Source organism: Vulpes vulpes, chromosome 5 (genome assembly GCF_048418805.1).
Source record: "Vulpes vulpes isolate BD-2025 chromosome 5, VulVul3, whole genome shotgun sequence".
Taxonomy (NCBI): Eukaryota; Metazoa; Chordata; class Mammalia; order Carnivora; family Canidae; genus Vulpes; species Vulpes vulpes.
The window spans coordinates 41,060,677-41,079,161 of record NC_132784.1 but is presented as its reverse complement, the minus strand read 5'-3'; the positions used below and the strand labels follow the sequence as shown (position 1 = coordinate 41,079,161).

At 44.7% G+C, this 18,485-nt stretch overlaps 1 pseudogene; it reads left to right on the top strand.

Annotated features, from left to right (window-relative positions):
• The first annotated feature begins 12,528 nt into the window (after positions 1 to 12,528).
• Positions 12,529 to 14,558, top strand: LOC112919289 (V-type proton ATPase subunit d 1 pseudogene; annotated as a pseudogene).
• Positions 14,559 to 18,485: the final 3,927 nt, after the last annotated feature.

Sequence of the window (18,485 nt, the reverse complement as noted above, 5' to 3'; positions counted from 1 at the left end):
GGAGGGGCCAAATGAGAATGCAAGAGCGATTTGGGGACTGCATGCCAGGAAGGCGATGGTTCATCGGTGGGGTGGAACGGGTACTCTCATTGTCCCCACTGCTGAGCCCTTCTGTCTGTCTCCTTTCATAGGTATGAGGTGCAGCAGGTCTGGCCCTTGAGCTGTTTGAGCTGGGCTGGACCCCATGATCATCTAATCTTACCCCCTCACTTTACGAAAGAGGAAAGTGGTCTCAGATGTGCGAGGTGTTCTAAACCATGCTATTTGTGGCAGAGAAGTAGCAAAAAGCCCCGGCTCCTGACTCCAGACTGACCTGTGTGTGTGTGTGTGTGTGTGTGTGTGTGTGCGCACACGCATGTGCACACCTTCACATACCCTTGCATAGTGTCAGGATATGATGACAAAGTAGAGGAGAGGACAGAAACCCTTGATTTTTAGCATGCATTCAGCAGCTTCACTCACCTGTTGGTTTATTAACCCTACTCAACAACAAATGCTGGAAATATCTCCCTCATGAGCACTGATCAATAGGCAGGGACTTATGGGACAAGGGTCAGTAGGGCCTGAGTGGCACTGAATCCAACAGGAAAGGGTGGAAAAGGAGCCCCCCCCCCCAAAAAAAAAACATGGGCAGGGGGAGCACCAGCCCCTGGGCTTCCTGGCCCTGACGCTGATGGCACCTATCTTCTTAAGGCATTTGGAACTGCCACCGCGACACCATGCTTGCTGGGAACATTCTCTCTGAAAAATCTTGCTCTAGGTACGAGCTTTTTGTCAACCATATGTTGTTTGCTCTTTTCAGCTTGGGAGTATGAATGTGCAGTTCTTTGTGTGAACAACAAAAGAATTACATGAGGAAGGATCCAATAGGTGGTATTAACAACGAGGCTAATTTTCTTAATGAAATCGTTGCAAGGATTCCCTTCCTGAGACTGTATTCCTGACTTGTTATCTTTACATGGTGTGTCACACACTTTCAGTTTTTGGTCACCTTCATCCCATTACTGAGACGAGACAGAAATTAGCCAACACTTTATCCTCCCAGTCTTCCAAGTTCTCCCTGACATTCTAGATGGAGGGGGAAGAGGTGTTGAATTTTCATCTAGAGCTCTCTATCTCTGACAGGTGTGCGTGTTTATTCAGGATGCTCGGTGTACCCCAGGTTGAGCTCCAAGATGGTTTATGCACACTACTCTTAAAAATTAAATGATTCGGAGCTAATATAGTCACCAAACAAAAATAATATGCGAATGGTCCAGGAACTAGATGAATTCTGCAACCCCCTCCCCCTCCCCCGCGGGCCGTGTACGTGGTTAAATGATAGGTTTGTTCTGTTTGTTCAGACCTGGAGTTTGTTTTGTGGCACTGGCATTTCACTTCATGTTCCAGGCGACATCTGTCTCGTACAAAATCTTGGCCAGTTCCTGCGTTACCTGGGCAAAGGAGACCGTGTCAAGTGCCCTCGGAGGCCCATAAATTAATTTTGAAAACACCAACACAGCTCCCTGGGGCTTCCCGTGGGAATGCGTGATCCTGGAAATAAGTCCATGTGAAAAGAATAAAATAAAGTTTGGAGTTGTGTAAGGCAACGATCTTAGCTAAATTTAATGCTAAAGAAGAGGCGGTTGAAATAAAGGCTCTGAGATTATTCCTGCCTTCCTCGTTTCTTGAGTCTCTCAATCGTGCGGAGTAGTTATTTCTTACCAAGCCCTATGAGACTTAACTGTTGGAGTAAGTTGATAAAACCATACTGGCTCAGGGAAGCGATGTTCTCACTAATTATCATTTCATACCAGCACCTACCTGCCCCTGTGGGCTAAGTAGACCCTGCTTGATCCCACAAACAAAGCAACTTGATCACCATCTAGGCAGAAGTCAACATTGTCAAAACAACAAGTTAAAACATCTAATGTAAGAATTCTCTAGGCTAGAAAATATACAGTTGGCAGCTCCTTCTGGGGAAAAAAACGTGGTATGACATTTGTGCGACTATTTTAAAATGTAGTCAGGGATTTCAGAACCCAACATTTGGGAACAGTAACTGGGTCTTGAAAATGCTCTCTGCAGTGATAGGAACCTAGCTAGGGACCTGAGGGGCCCTGGGGCCCAGACCAAACCAGAATAGGGCGCTGTGCAGAGCTGAGACATGCCCACGGCCGTCTCCCAATTATGATAGCGTTGGCATCAGAGTGCTGGTCTAAAGGCAGGTGCCTATAATATTCAGCATGATTGGCCCGGAGGGGGACTCTGGACAGAACTCAAACCTACTGGTGGGTGTGGTCAGTATAGGCTAGAGGTGGGTGACAAGCAGAGGGAAACTGGGAAATGTTTCAAAATGAGCTCTGTGAAAAAATATATGTTTACCTGATAAATTTTGCTGATATAAAGAATAGGTAGCACACAGTTTATAAACAATACTAATATATATAATACTCCTTATTAGCAATTCCATATAGCCATTTGATGCTTACCGAAAGTATTCGTGTTTTTGTCAAATTCTCATATCCATGGTTGACCTCTGGGTATAAATCAGCCATCACTGGTAAGTGGAGTTGCATCCCAAATCAGAATTCTTCCAATAAGTTTGTTGTCATTAATTCTTTTCTTTCTTTAAGATATTATTTATTTATTCATGAGAGACAGAGAGAGGCAGAGACGCAGGCAGAAGGAGGAGCAGGTGCCTTGCGGGGAGCCCTCTGTGGGACTCGGTCCCAGGATCCCGTGGTCATGACCTGAGCCAAAGGCAGACGCTCAATCACTGAGCCACCCGGGTGTCCCTGTTCTCATTAATTCTGATAGGTGATCTACTGTTAAGCTTTCTCTCAGCCTTGTAACATTGTATTAATTACAGTTAAACCTCCTTCAGCTTCACTACAATGTCACTGTCATTTGGTATTTTAGGTATTGAAATCTGAAAAGTAATTGTATGTCACACTGGCAAAAAGTCACAATACCACCTGAAGGTTACTATAAAATTTTCTGTCAATGGTTTCTTCATATAATTTTTTTCATATCATTTTATTTTATTTTTTAATAATAAATTTATTTTTTATTGGTGTTCAATTTGCCAACATGCAGAATAACACCCAGTGCTCATTCCGTCAAGTGCCCCCCTCAGTGCCCGCCACCCAGTCACCCCCTCACCCTCCTCCTCTTCCACCACCCCTAGTTTGTTTCCCAGAGTTAGGAGTCTTCCATGTTCTGTCATATCAGTTTAGAAATAAAATAGTTTTAAGCTAAAACGCTCACCATATTTTTCAGTTTATACTTCTACATCAGTGCAAATTGGGACTTCATTCATTCATTATAGCATGAGTGACTCCTCTGCTGAATCAGGTAAGAGTTTTCAATACCAGAAGAATATTTCCTTAATATTTTTGTGCTATCCATAATGTAATAGCTACAGACAGCACGTACCTATTTATTTTTTTAAAGATTTTATTTATTTATTTGACAAAGAGAGCACAATCAGGGGAGCAGCAGAGGGATAAGGAGAGCAGATTCTTTATCGAGCAGGGAGCCTGATGCAGAGCTCAATCCTAGGACCCTGAGATCATGACCTGAGCTGAAGGCAGATACTTAACCAACTGAGCCACCCAGAAACCCCAAGGAAGCACTTTTAAATGTAATCCTCAGTTATTAACATTTTCTCTATCTAGACTTTCATAAATCTAGACAATGGGCAAGACAATAAATCAAGTCCCAATTTACAGCATTGACCATTGCCTTTAGTGTAAGCACTTCCACCTTAGCCTACTTCGAGCTGCCAGTGTCAAATTGCTGAACTTTGAGTTGAAAAGGGTTGGGCAGTAGCATGCCATTATATGTTATTGCCACCATACAGACTCAACACATATAAATAAGAAAAAAATGTAGTAAGATAACCAAGTGGTAGGTTTTGGGTCTTTATCACCTTTGTTTTTAATGGTATTTGGTGGTATTTATATAACTTAATTCTTTACTAATAACTATATTTAACAATTGGCTCTCAGAATTCCTGAGCATTTAGTCACCAGCTCTCACAAGCTGGTAAAAGCCGGTTCTAATGCACCACTGATGGGTGGAGAAGAGAGAGGAGGGAAGTACCAGGAGACCACTGTATGCTCCCCCGTATCCCTGAGCATTAGATTCTGAATCTGTTTGGAAATGGAGGTGACTCAAGATGTGACATGGAAACACCACTCTTGGGGATGTCAGTGGGTGTTAATTCCAATGGAATGTTTGGGTTCATCATGCCTTTGCTTGACTGGCTTGAAGCAGAAGTGGTTGCTCTAAGGCTGTCAGTAGGTTACACTGAGAGTAACTATAGCAAAGGCCAAGGCAAGAGAAATTAGGCAGAGCCTAAGAAGAAGAAATGCCAAGAAGAAATGCCTATAGCACTTGCCTCTGCTCGGTACCTCTAAGCTTGCCCAACAGACTCATGTACATGCTGCTCACCTGCCGGCTCATAAAAAGTCTCTGAAGATATCCAGGGGCATTAGAGTATCTGCAGAACCCTTCTAAACCTTTCTTGTGTGCTCCCAGCTCCCCTTTCACAACCTCACTCAGGCCTGCTGAACTTGGCATTCAGCCTCCGAAGCCCCAACTCTTAGAGCCATCTCAAAGTTCTGGATTGAAAAGCACTTTTATAATTATATTTGTTGGTGGCCAGGCTGCAGGGACATTTGCATCTTACAAACTGTTGGCAGGAATGTATATTAGTACAACTTTTCTAGAATCCAACTTGGTAATACCTGTTGAGTCTTAAAAATGTCCATAGTCTTTGACTCTATTCCCACCTCTAGGAGTACACATTACAGAAATATTCAGAACGGTAACTAAGGAAGTGATGGACATACTAATTAGTGTGAATGTGATAATAATTTCACAATGTAGACATATGTCTAAACATCACGTAGTATACCTTAAATATAAATCATTTTTTTTGTTAAAAATTTTACAAATGGGCACCTGGGTGGCTCAGTTAAGCATCTGCCTTCAGTACAGGTCATGGTCTCAGGGTCCCAGGATACAGCCCCTCATAGGGCTCCCTGCTCAACGGGGAACCTACTTCTCCTTCTCCCTCTGTTGCTCCCCCTGGTTGTGCCTGGGGAGGCAGCTTCTGCTTCTCCCTCTTCCTCTTCCCATCCATGCTTCCTTACTCATTCTCTCTCTCTCAAATAAAAAAAAAAATTTTAATATTCAGAGATTTTGCAAAGGTATTTATGATAAGGATATGCATATTTGCTGTAGCAAATAATTAGGAACAACCTAAATGCCCAATAATAGTTTTAATTAAATTAATTATATATCCATACTAGAAGGTGTTATCCTGTCACTGAATATCATGCTTTTAAATAATATTTTAAAATGTAGGAAGTGATGATGAAATAATAAACAGTGAAAAAAGCAGGAAACAAAATTATGCATACAATATGATCACAACCGTATTAAAAATTTACACAAATAGGGGCACCAGTCTGGCTCAGTCTGTAGAGCATGTGACTCTTGTTCTTGGGGTCATGAGTTCAAGCTCCATGTTGGGTGTAGGGCTTACTTAATTAAAAAAAAAAAAACAACTTCACAATATATATGAGAAAATTACAAATGGTTATCTATATATCTTTTTTCCTTTTCATAAATTTTGTGACTTTTGATATTATTTTAAAATAATTCCCAGGCAGCCCGGTGGCTCAGTGGTTTAGTGCTGCCTTCGGCCCAGGGTATGATCCTGGAGACCTGGGATCGAGTCCCATGTCGGGCTCCTTGCATGGAGCCTGCTTCTCCCTCTGCCTGTGTCTCTGCCTCTCTCTCTCTCTGTTTCTCATGAATAAATAAATAAAATCTTTAAAAAAATAAATAAAATAAAATAAGTCCCTAAATTTTTCAATCTTTCTACAATTACATGTATCATTTTTAATATCAGAAAAAATGTTAATGCTAATTTTAAAGGATGTTGGTTTGCTACAATCTGTAGCTCTGTAACTCATCATTCTGAACATACAGTTTGCAAATCTAGGTTTTAAAAGCATTTTTTCAAAGAAATGCTCCTCTAATTTTATAAGAAGTGGTAAATGATAAGATTTAGTTTACTGAAATTTAAGTCAAATTTATAAGGTAAACAAGGAATTTTAGTGACCATAAAAGAAGAGGTTGATGGGAAACAGTAAAAATTACAATATAAGTTTATATTTGGAGTCCCATGAAGATTGTATAAAGGAGCCTTTGAAACTAAAAGAAAGAGATTCAGGGCAGAGGAGAAAATTGTTCCTCTAGTGGCCCCCCCTCACCATTCAGCAGCTGTTTGGGTAATGTTGAAGGATTTTCTCTGTGACACCAAAGTCCCCGTCCAGGACACTTACAACACTTACCAAATGACATTAGGAAACAAGGTTCAGTGTCTTAAGAATAATAGCATTTTAATTCTTAATGACATTTTCTGCTGCTACAATTGATATTTATTTAATTAGTCTAAAAACAAAAATAACACTCTGCTAAGGGCTGTGAGAAGCAGAGAAAGGATTTTAGCAAAATAAAAGCAAAAGACCTATCATGTAACCTTCACAATTCCTGATTTTCCTCCTCACTCTGCTGCTCTTGCCCTATTACCCACTCGCATCCTGATTGCAGCCCAACACACTCTTCTGACTGCCTTTGGCTCTCAGATTTTTCCCCACTCTATTTCAAGCTTGATTATAACCTGTCTCCTACTGTTCCCTTTAGAAAATGTTTTTATCTTGATGCATATGTCAGCTCCTCAAAAGATGGCGTTTCACTATTTACTTGTAACCCCCTGGGTGCTTGAGCCAGAATTGAGCAGAGTTTGCACTAGAAAATCTTGTGGGCTTGAATTGATTTGACTTTTCTTCAAAGGCTGACGTAGGATTATACATGTCCCTGTGGACTTATGTGATATTGGTAGTATTCTGGGGACTCAAAGGATCTGTCAAAAGGACCAGACCCATCTATTGTAACTCAGTACTTTTTTTTAAATTAAATTCAGACTATTTGCAACTGGAACAAAGACCCTTATAAGTCACATCTCTAGTAATTGACTCTTAGGGTTTATTTTTTCCCATTCAGAAAGCTCCCTCCACGCTCCCAAAAGAAGGGGAAAAGGGAAAAAGTAAATGAATATAATTCCAATTCCCCATTCCCTCAGCCACCAAATGCAGGGAAAAAAAATTCTGGACAGGATATAAATGGTGTTTACCTCCAAGGGAGCAAGAAAAGACGCAGAGGTGAGGGTGGAGGGGCTCCCATTGATCTGCGATGTTTGAAACAAATAAGGCTAAATGTTAACAAGCATTAAGCCTGGGCCCTGGGTACAAGGATGGCCTGCCATGTAAATTCCTGTGCTTTCAATTATGAACAAAAGAAAGAAAAGGTGCTAATACTTACATGTTGATTGGTCAGAGAACTAGGGTCTGAGCCCTGCATCTTGCATGGAAACCATGTCAGCAGGTGGGAATCTACACTTTTCTGAGCTCAAGGGGACCTTAAATTATATATAGATCCAGGATAAATGAAAATCCTGAGAAAGTGTTGTAGTAACCAGTGGGGGTATGTATGTGCTGGGCCTGGCTGGATCTTCCCAGTAGGTGGTGGCAAATGTGAACAGAGAACGTGAAAAGTACTTGATTCATTAAAGAGGCAATTCTTGAGGAAAAGCATTAGAAAGGAGTTTAGGAAATTCAGCATAAAAAAAAATGGGCAGTAGAAAAACATATTCCAATGGAGAAAGAAGATAAGCAAGAAGCTACAAATTACAAGCTAAAAAACCAGTATAGGGAGGGCTCTTTCCCACCATAGGGTTCTGAATGTTGAGAAGAAGTGGCACCGTACAGTGGTCTAAAGGAGGCTGAGCATTTTCAATCTCCAACAAGCAGAGATATTTCTGTTATTATTATTATTCCCTGGAATAATGTCAGTGTCCCACTGAAAGACATGAAAGTGAAACCTGTCCAGTGGAGACACATCTTCTCCAATTTGAGTGGAAGTGGTATTAAGAGTCAGCCGGGTACTGAACCACTTAAGACATGGAATGAATGATACTTAGGAGCAATCTGGTGTTGATGTTCTTGGCAGAAAACCAAAGGGCTTCTTCTAGTTGTTAGCTGCTTCTTTGGGTGGGTCTATGGGCAGTAAGTGGCGGTCTGCATAGATGGTGGAAGAGAGGATTGGATCTCTGGGATCAGACATTAATGCCCTGACAAAGGGGTCTTGGAATCTCATGAATTCTAGAAAAGATTGTGTTTGCCAGCACAAGCTGGTCTGTTCTGGTCTGTTCAAAAAAAAATTTTTTTTCCTGTGGCAACAGAAGCAGGCTTATTGAAGAAAAATCACTGTGTCCCAAACATAATAGGAACTACTATTTACAGCACTTTCAAGGGGCCAGGCCCACACAATCTCCATGGATTTGATTTTACTTGATTCTCACATCAACCCTTTGGGTAGGAACTATGATAAATCTAGACTTAAAGATGAGAAAGCTGAATCAGAGAGAAGTTAAGGAGTGTCCTCAAAAAAAAAAAAAAAAAAAAAAAAAAAGGAATGGCCTCAAGGCCACACAGCTGATAAGTGACAAATCCAGGTCTTGAATCCAGGTCCCTCAGACCCATACCTCCACTCTGATTGCTGATGTGACACTAGAAGACACCCCAGAGGGATACGAATTCTTAGTTATTCCAAAATTTAGTAATTTAAAATTCAGGTTGTTTTGACGACTGCTTACCCTTATAAATAATGTTGTGTCATCCTTTATATCTCCTTCCTCAAGAACTATGGTTTTATTACGTATTAGTATTATTACGTATTGTGCTTTAGTTTCCCAGGGCTGCCATAACAAACCTATTGGCTTCAAACATCAGAAATGTGTCCTCTCTCAGTGACAGAGGCTGGAAGCTTCAAATCAAAGTGCCAGCAGAGCCCACTCCCTCTGAAGGTTTTAGGAAGAATCCTTTCTTGCTTCTTGCAGCTTCTCATGGTTGCCAGCAACCATGGCCTTCCTTGGATTATAACCATAGTACTCTGGTCTCTGCCTCCGTTGTCACATGACTTTCTTCCTTGTGTGTCTGTGTCTCTTTCTGGGTCTCCAGATCTCTTTCTCTCTCCCTACAAGGACACCAGCCATTGGATTTAGGGCCCACCTAATCCAGCATGACCTTGCCTTAACCTGATTACATCTACAAATGTCCTTTTTCTTTTTTTTTTTTTTTAAGATTTTATTTATTTATTCATGAGAGACACAGAGAGAGAGAGGCAGAGACACATGCAGAGGGAGAAACAGGCTCCATGCTCGATCCCAGGACCCCAGGATCATGCCCTGGGTCGAAGGCAGGCGCTAAACCACTGAGCCACCCAAGGATCCCAAATGTCCTGTTTCTAAATAAGGTTACACTCTGAGGTTGAAGATGAATGTGAATCAGGGTGGGGGTGGGGGTGGGGGTGGGGAGGCACACTCTTCAACCCAGTACGTGATCCAAGAGGTTTACCAGCTGATGGGTCAGTGCCACAGCCATGGACAACTATGTTTTGGAACATTCTGTGATCTCAAGGGTGAAGTTACAGGTCAAAGTGGCCTTCAGAGCTCCAATCAACAAACAGTAGCCCCTGGGAACCTCTGAAAGTGGTAGGTCATGGATAAGAATGGACTCTATTCTATGTTTGCTTCCAAAAAGTTCCTGGACTCTCTTCTAGCACTAAGGCCTTCAATCTAGCAACATATATCACTGCTTCTCCATAAGTTTATGTACCAAGAATGCTTTCTGAGAGATGATAATTTGATCCCAGCAATGCAAACCATCACCTTCCATGCAAATGAAGGACACAGGAGTTTGAAATACACAACTTCTTCCCAGCTGAGACCACTCTAGTGCCTCATCAGCTAGAAAGGGTACCATCTAAGGAGAACCTGGGTGGCTCAGTCACTTAAGCATCCCACTCTTGATTTCATCTCAGGTCATGAGCTCAGGGTCGTGAGAAATAACCCCCCCGAGTCAGGTTCTACACTGGGCGTGGAGGCTGCTTAAGATTCTCTTTCCCTCTGCCTCTGTCCCTCCAGTCCTCCCCCACCCCCCTTCTTTAAAAAAAGGGCACCATCCAGAGGATCAGGCCTGGAATAAGGCACTGCGTCCTTCCCCTAACCATTCAGCATTGCACTGGAGGAGGGACCTTGGCAAGAGATGAATGCTGTCTCCCAATCAAATTTCTCTTGCATGGGGTTCCTGGGTGACTCAGTCAGTTAAGCATCTGCCTTCGGCTCACGTTGTGACCCTGGGGTCATGGGATTGAATTCCACATCAGGCTTCCTGCTCACGGGAATCCTGCTTCTCCCTCAGCCTCCCCTCTCCCCTCTGCTCATGCTCTCTCTTGTGATTTCTCTCAAATGAACAAATAAAATCTTTAAAAACAAACAAACAAACAAAAACCCACCAAATTTCTCTTGCAGGAAATCCATCCCTCAAAAGAAGAATAAGACATGACCCTGGGGATTGGTGGGAATGCACTAATTCACCCTCTGCCTCGTTTCCTCTGTTATTTCTGACCTTAACTCCTCCCAGTGGGAACACTCATGTCCCTGACTTGGAGGCTTAGATCTGCCCCAGCTTCTTAACCAGCTGTGGCCAGAAAGAAATCCTATCAGGTGCTTCAGTCACACCTGAAAGGGCTGAGTTTGAATTCGTCCCTAAAGCCTGAAATCCTGTTGACACCACCCAGTGCTCTTAAGCAAGGAACTGGGCTGAGCCCAGGGGGGCTCCCCACCCCCTTCAGGGCTGACTCCCCATGCATCTGGGATTGAGCCCCCTTCCTCTCTTGCAGCACTTCCAGCAGCCCTGCCCAGTGCCCCGAGCCCCCTCTGGACCCTACTTCCTGTCTCCCTCACTGCAGCGTGGAGCCCGAGCTCTTGCCAAGCCCTGTTCTGCTGGATTTACACGTGGGCCAGCTGCCTGGTGTTCCTGCTCCGCCCACTGCATGGGAACTTCTGACAACGAGAACCATCCCTGGTGCTCCAGGGTCCTGTACTCTCTGCTTGGTTCATCCTGTTGCCCTTGCCCGCACCGCTTTCTCTACCTTGCAAGGGTCCACCAGCACCAGGTCGCAGCGATGGGGTGTAGGACCCCGTCTTTGCCATCAGCCCTGTGTCGCTGTGATTCCAAGAGGCCTCCTATCCCAGCATGGCAGATATGGAATCCTGAGGGCACATCACTACCTCCGGGGACTGGCTGGAGGGGTCTGGCATTGAGCAAGGCATGGGTCCCGAGGAACTACTGATGGTGTCTTCCCCCCACCCTGCTGGGCTAAGCTCCCACCCTCTGCTTGTGACTCTTCCTTGGATCTCCCTGGGACATATTATGGTCTCATCCTGCCTCACCTCTTTCAGGGATGGCCCAGCCTCACCTGAGAACAATCTTGCTACCAAACCCTTAGTCTTGACGCAGAGCCTGAAAGACCCCAAAGGAACTCGAGGTTGGAGCATCTAATCCTGAAAGTTGATTTTTTTTTTCCTTTTTGCTTACTATATCTTAAATTTCCTTCCATGTCTGTACATGCACTGAGTGCCAGGCCCTGGGCAAAGCGTGGCGATACAGCCCCTTGGAGTTCACAACAGCCCCTTGGAGGTATAACAGTTGCTCAACCTTTGGTTCTTTACCTACTGCCCTGTGGTTGGGGATGTTGGCCATTTTCAAGGTTACAAACTCCCCTACAATTCACATTCTTATACATATATCGTTGCACAAGTGTGCAAAGAATTCCTAAAGCTGAATTGCTGGATCAAAGGGAATGCATTTTCAAACTTCTTTTTAAGAAGATTTTATTTATTTATTCATGAGAGACACAGAGAGAGAAGCAGGCTCCATGCAGGGAGCCTGGTGTGGGACTGGATCCTGGACCCTGGGATCACGCCCTGAGCCGAAGGCAGACGCTCAACTGCTGAGCCACCCGGTGCCCCTGCATTCTCAAAGTTTTAAAATCAACTTTGTTGAGATGTAATTTATATACAGTAAGTTGACCTATTTAAAACGTTTAATGAGTTTTAACAAATTATGTATGTATGTGTACATATACACACACCTGTGAAAATCGATATCTGTGAAACCACTTTCATAATTAATATAAGGGATATTTCCTTCATCACAAATCCCCCTTCTTTTCTGTTTGCAATCTGTGCCTCCTTCCGCTGTCTGCTCCCGGCAAGCACTGATCTGCATTCTGTTACTATAGATTGGCCTACATTTTCTAGATTTTTTTTTTCAAAAGTGGAATTATACAGTAGGTACTCTGGTATTTGGGCTTCTTTGAGATTTATCCATGTTGTTGTACGTAATAGCAATTCCTTTTTATTGATGAGTAGTATTCTGGTGGTTGGAAAGGATGGAGGGACATGCCGTGATTGTTTACATATTTATCTGTTGAGAGATGTTTGGCTTGTTTCCAGTTTTGGGCTGTAATGAGTAAAGCTGCTATGAATATTTTTGTGCATGGTATTGTGGGGACACATGCATTCGTGTTCCTGGGGTGCCTAGGAGGGTAAGGTTGGGTCATATGATGGATATGTTTAACTGTGGAAGAAAACAGCTACTTCTCAAGGCGGTTGTACCATTTTCTGGTTCCTACCAGCAGTGTATTGGTAAACTTCTGATACTTGTTACCAAGTTCTTCTCCAGGGTAACTATACCAACACCCTCCAACAGTGAATAAGAGGGTCTATTTCCTACCCAACATTGTTGATAATCTTTTCCATCATTTCCAATCTGATCATTACACATTATGATTCATTGTTTGGAAACGCATGAAATAATTCTTTGAGAATTCCAGCCTCTCTCTGTACACGTACTTGACATTGCATTTTGCCCTCTTTGGATTATTTTCATATCTTTTGTCCATTTTTCAAATGCGTCATTCATGCTTCTCTCAGAGCTTTTTTTTCTTTTCCATTAGGACTATTACTAATATTATTTATATTTAGATCTTTGATCTGGCTGGAAGATGTTCTAAAATAAGGAATGAGGAAGCGAGCTGTCCGCCGGCCGATCGGGGTTCTCGGGTCTCGCCGCCCCCGCCGCAGCCTTGTGGTTCTTCCCGGGGCTTTACTTCAACGTGGACAATGGCTACTTGGAGGGGCTGGTGCGCGGCCTGAAGGCCGGGGTGCTCAGCCAGGCGGACTACCTCAACCTGGTGCAGTGCGGGACACTCGAGGACCTGAAGCTGCACCTGCAGAGTACAGACTAGGCAACTTCCTGGCCAATGAGGCATCGCCGTTGACAGTGTCAGTTATTGATGACCTGCTTAAGGAGAAGATGGTGGTGGAGTTCCTCCACACGAGGAACCATGCCTATGAGCCACTGGCCAGCTTCCTGGACTTCATTACTTACAGCTACATGATCGACAGTGTCACCCTGCCCATCACGGGCACGCTGCACCAGCGCTCCATCGCCGAGCCTGTGCCCAAGTGCCACCCACTAGGCAGCTTTGAGCAGATGGAAGCTGTGAACATCGCGCAGACACCTGCCGAGCTCTACAGTGCCATTCTGGTGGACACGCCCCTGGCGGCCTTTTTCCAGGACTGCATTTCAGAGCAGGACCTTGATGAGATGAACATCGAGATCATTCGCAACACACTCTACAAGGCCTACCTGGAGTCTTTCTACAAGTTCTGCACCCTACTGGGCGGGACCACGGCGGATGCCATGTGCCCCATCCTGGAGTTTGAAGCTGATCGACGAGCCTTCATCATCACCATCAACTCGTTCGACACAGAGCTGTCCAAGGAGGACCGTGCCAAGCTCTTTCTTCACTGCAGAAGGCTCTACCCAGAAGGCCTGGCCCAGCTGGCCCGGACCGATGACTATGAGCAGGTGAAGAACGTGGCCGACTACTACCCGGAATATAAGCTGCTTTTCGAGGGTGCAGGCAGCAATCCTGGAGACAAGACCCTGGAGGACCGATTCTTCGAGCATGAGGTGAAACTGAACAAGCTGGCCTTCCTGAACCAATTCCACTTTGGTATCTTCTACGCCTTCATGAAGCTCAAGGAGCAAGAGTGTCGCAACATTGTATGGATTGCCCAGTGCATTGCCCAGCGTCACCGCGCCAAGATCGACAACTACATCCCCATCTTCTAGCGCTCTGGCCCAAGGCTCCCCACAAGTGTGTGTCTGCGTGTGCTGTGACAAAGCCCATGGTTCACATGCCTGCCCCGGGGGGTAGCACATTGTTCCAGTGACTACTGGTTTCCCTGACCCTCTCTGAGATGGCTCTTGGGCCTGAAAAGGGGCTGGGCACCTGCTCCCCCTACCAAGGATGGACCAACCCCCTCTCCCCCAAAAGGAGGCCCCCTCAGCCCTCTGTTTACAGCCACTGACATGTCTAAGAAGCATGTGGTCATTTTATGTCCTTCCCTGAGAACCCCTTGGGCAGCGTGAGCCTCCTCTTCCGTCTGTGGGTGGCCCCCAGAGCTGTGGCCCAGGGGAAGGAGAGTTGTGTCCTGGAGGCATAGGGGAAATAGCTCTACAGCCCCATCCCTCAGCTGTGCCCTCTAAGACAATAAATTGCCCTCTCAAAACCAAAAAAATAAAAAATAAAAAAATAAAATAAAATAAAATAAGGAATGAGGGGGTGGATCTATTGGAAGGGTTGTGAGATGGGCCTGAGGTCTGGTCCTGCCAGAGAATAGTCACATCTCTAAGGCCTGGAAGTTGATCTTTCATTTACCTTGTCTTGCAGTGAACAATCCGGAAAGTCCAGGAGCCATTTTGAATAAGTTACTTAGACTTGATGAACTCTAGGCACAGACTCAGAATTTCCAGGACAGTTAGCAGAACTCAGCAGGCGGGGCATAAGGACTCCCCAAGAACAAGAGGGTACGTGCTTCTTTCACCAGGACAGAGGTGTCCTAGGTATCTGTGGGTTCTCATGGGGAGCATGGGGGCCAGAAAGGCACCCACCTGGGACCATGATGCCCTAAATGCCACATGGTATGGCTCTGATGTCTTTAGATACATTTCAGTATCACTGCCATCAAAGAAAGTTTATATACCCTTGGCTACATTTGTTGGCATCTTCCCATCAAGCACCTCCTGCTCCCATGTTGGGGTGAGGCCTGCTGAATTTTTTTCCCAAATGGCTGGTCAATTGTCCACGTATGCTACCCATTAAGTCATGCATCTTTCCCTCCTGACACTGGTTCTCATTTTGCAAGCTCTGTTCCATTGTCTTGTTTATTACTGTGATACCTCTTTCTATTTTTTTTTTTTTACATTAGTTTGCTTTCTCAGATATTATCATTGCTGGTAGGACAAGTCCCTTCCATTACCTTTCTTTCAGAAAATTACTGAACATCGTGCTCGTGCACATTTCTTCTTCCAGATGTACCCTATCATAGGACCGATTCTTGGAGAACCTTTCCTGATAGAATGCTCATGAAACATCTATACTTAGTTAGTAATAAACCCATAAGCACTTGGCCACAGAGGATTTTTTGGTCATTGCTGCCATGCCAGGCTTGGGTGAAAACCATGCTGTCAAGAGGGTCAGTGCTGTCAGGAGAGTCAGGCCTGGCACCCGGCTTCAAGAGGGGAGGGACACTTGGTAGAAGGGGATTAAATTCAGAGAAATCCTCGATGGCTAGGAAGAACAGAATCACTGTGGTCAAAGTCCTAGGAGCCAGCAGCAGAATCAGGAAGCTAAATTTACAGAAGCACACAGGGTTCTGAGCATGCGATGTGGGCACCAAGGTGTCACAAAGTCTAAGACACAGGTTTGATTTTCCCTTTTTAAAGGCTAATTCTCAAAATGTAGTCTGTGTAAAAGACATTCAGGCAGCAGCAACAGAATGAAATTTTGTACTTATATTGAAGCCAAAACTTCAGTTCATAAATAGGCTGTGTTTATGCTGGGTTATGATCCTTTACAACATGCTGTGGGTCCATCTTATTTCCCCATAAAACAGGTTTTTAAAAAAGATTTATCTATTTTGAGGGGCACCTGGGTGGCTCAGTCAGTTAAGCATCTGCCTTTGGCTCAGGTCATGATCCCAGGGCCCTGTGATGGAGCTCCACATAGGGCCTAGTGGGGTGCCTGCTTCTCCCTCTCCCTCTGTAGCTCCCCCCTGCTTGTGCTCTCTGTCAAATAAATAAATAGAAGTCTTTTAAAAAAAAATTTATTTATGGATGCCTGGGTGGCTCAGTGGTTGAGCATCTGCCTTTGGCCCAGGGTGTGATCCTGGGGTCCTGGGATCAAGTCCCTCATTGGGCTTCCTGCATGGAGCCTGCTTCTCCCTCTGTCTGTGTCTCTGTCTCTCTCGCTGTCTCTCTCATGGATAAATAAATAAAATCTTTTTTAAAAAAAGATTTATTTATTTTGAGAGCACGTGTGTGTGTATACGCACACACACATGTGGAGGAGAGGCAAAAATAGAGATAATCAGTATGGAGCGCCCTGTGAGGCTCAGTCCCCAGACCCATGAGATCAGGACCTGAGCTGAAACCAGGAATCAGATGCTTTTTTTTTTTTTTTTTTGGAGTCAGATGCTTAAGCAACTGAGCCACCCAGGCGCCTCTCCCCACAAAACAGTTTTAACAGGAAATGGAGAGAGTCCTAATCAATGCCTGCTGCTTGGTTTTAAAAAGAGATCCTTGTAAACACCCTAATTGACAAGTGTGACAGTCTGGGTTTCCTGGTGACAGCCAATAGAGGTCACTCTGGCAAACGTAAGTAGGAAGAGCAATGTATTGAAAGGATGACAGGTGCCCACAGAATCCCCGGGGTCTAGAGGAACAGGGCTCGGGAAGTGGCTGGGACTAGAAGGCACCAGCAACCGGGCACACGGCCAAGATCTGCTGACAGCGAGGTGGCTTGGGCCTCTGCACCTCTGGGTGCCCCCGGGCTGCCGGACACCTTGCTGCCCCGGACAGCGGCTCACACCCCGGGCTCTTGTCCTTGGAGCAACTACAGGGGACACTGGGGTTCTGTCTCCTGAAACGGGGAGGGGGCTTCTGGCCTCAGAAGTGGCACTGCTGCCCACCAGGAAGGGCGTTCAAACATAACGTAACAAAAAACAAGGGATGGAAAATCGCACAACTGAAAAAAAAATATCTACTACTGTTTAGGACTAATCTTTCTAAAGTTTTCAAAGCTGATTAAAGAAGTTAGAACAGGGGATCCTTGGGGGGCTCAGCGGTTGAGCGCCTGCCTTCGGCCCAGGGTCTGATCCTGGGGTCCTGGGATCGAGTCCCATGTCCGGCGCCCTGCATGGAGCCTGCTTCTCCCTCTGCCTGTGTCTCTGCCTCTCTCTCTCTCTGTGTCTTTCATGAATAAATAAATAAAATCTTAAAAAAAAAAATAAGAAGAAGTTAGAATGGTACCCAAACACTGGCAGTGTAGTTGGCATATGCATCTTCGAGCCTGTACTGGACAAACTGTTTTATGCAGCAAAAACCAACCCAGTCACATTTCTTGCAGGTTTCCTTAAAAGTGAAGGTAACCACTAACACCCAGCTTTCTCCCTAGGTCACGCATCTTAGAGCATTAACTGCAGGTGCGGTGGTAAAGTAATAAGATGGATTCTTAAAAATACATATATGAGGGGTCCCTGGGTGGCTCAGTGGTTGAGCGTCTGCCTTCGGCCCAGGACACGATCCTGGAGTCCTGGGATTGAGTCCTGCATTGGGCTCCCTGCGTGGAGCCTGCTTCTCCCTCTGCCTGTGTCTCTGCCTCTCTCTGTGTGTGTGTCTCTCTCTCTCTCTCTGTGTCTCTCATGAATAAATAAATAAAACCTCAAAAATAATAATGCACATATTAAACTAGTTACATGTCTGTGGTTTCCTTCTCAGCCACCTTTTGGAGCTCTTATTCCAACAATTTGGACCATGATTCAACACTTCTCTCTTACGTGTGTCTTGAAATGATCACCTATGAAACTGACTAAAATAAAAAAAAAATTAATGCCAATGTTGAAAAAGCTAGGGTAAATTGCTGGCCTGTATCAGACAGTCATGAACAAGAATGCCCCACAGCAGCACGGACAGGCAAGAGGGGGCCACCAAAATGTCACGGGGACAAAGTAAGTGAGTTACAGAAGAACCCAAAAATAGCATTCTGATCACAAAGAGGAGAAAATCATATACGTTCAGTCAGATATGCACACGTGGTCAACTTATGAAGAAAACTTAGGGAATATTCACAGTAGTGGTTTCCCTGGGTGGGGGTGGGCAGATGTGATCAGAGAGAGACCCGAAGAGGGTTTCTAAATGATAAAAATCTTGGGGCGTCTGGGTGGCTTAGTGGCTGAGCATGTGCCTTTGGCTCAGGTTGTGACCCCTGGGTCCTGGGATTGAGTCCCGCATTGAGATCCCCGCAGGAGCCTGCTTCTCCCTCTACCTGTGTCTCTGCCTCTGTGTGTGTGTCTCTCTCATGAATAAATAAACGATATAATAAATAAATGATATAAATACTATTCTATCATTGATATGTGATTTAATGAGATATGAGCATTCATTTTCATC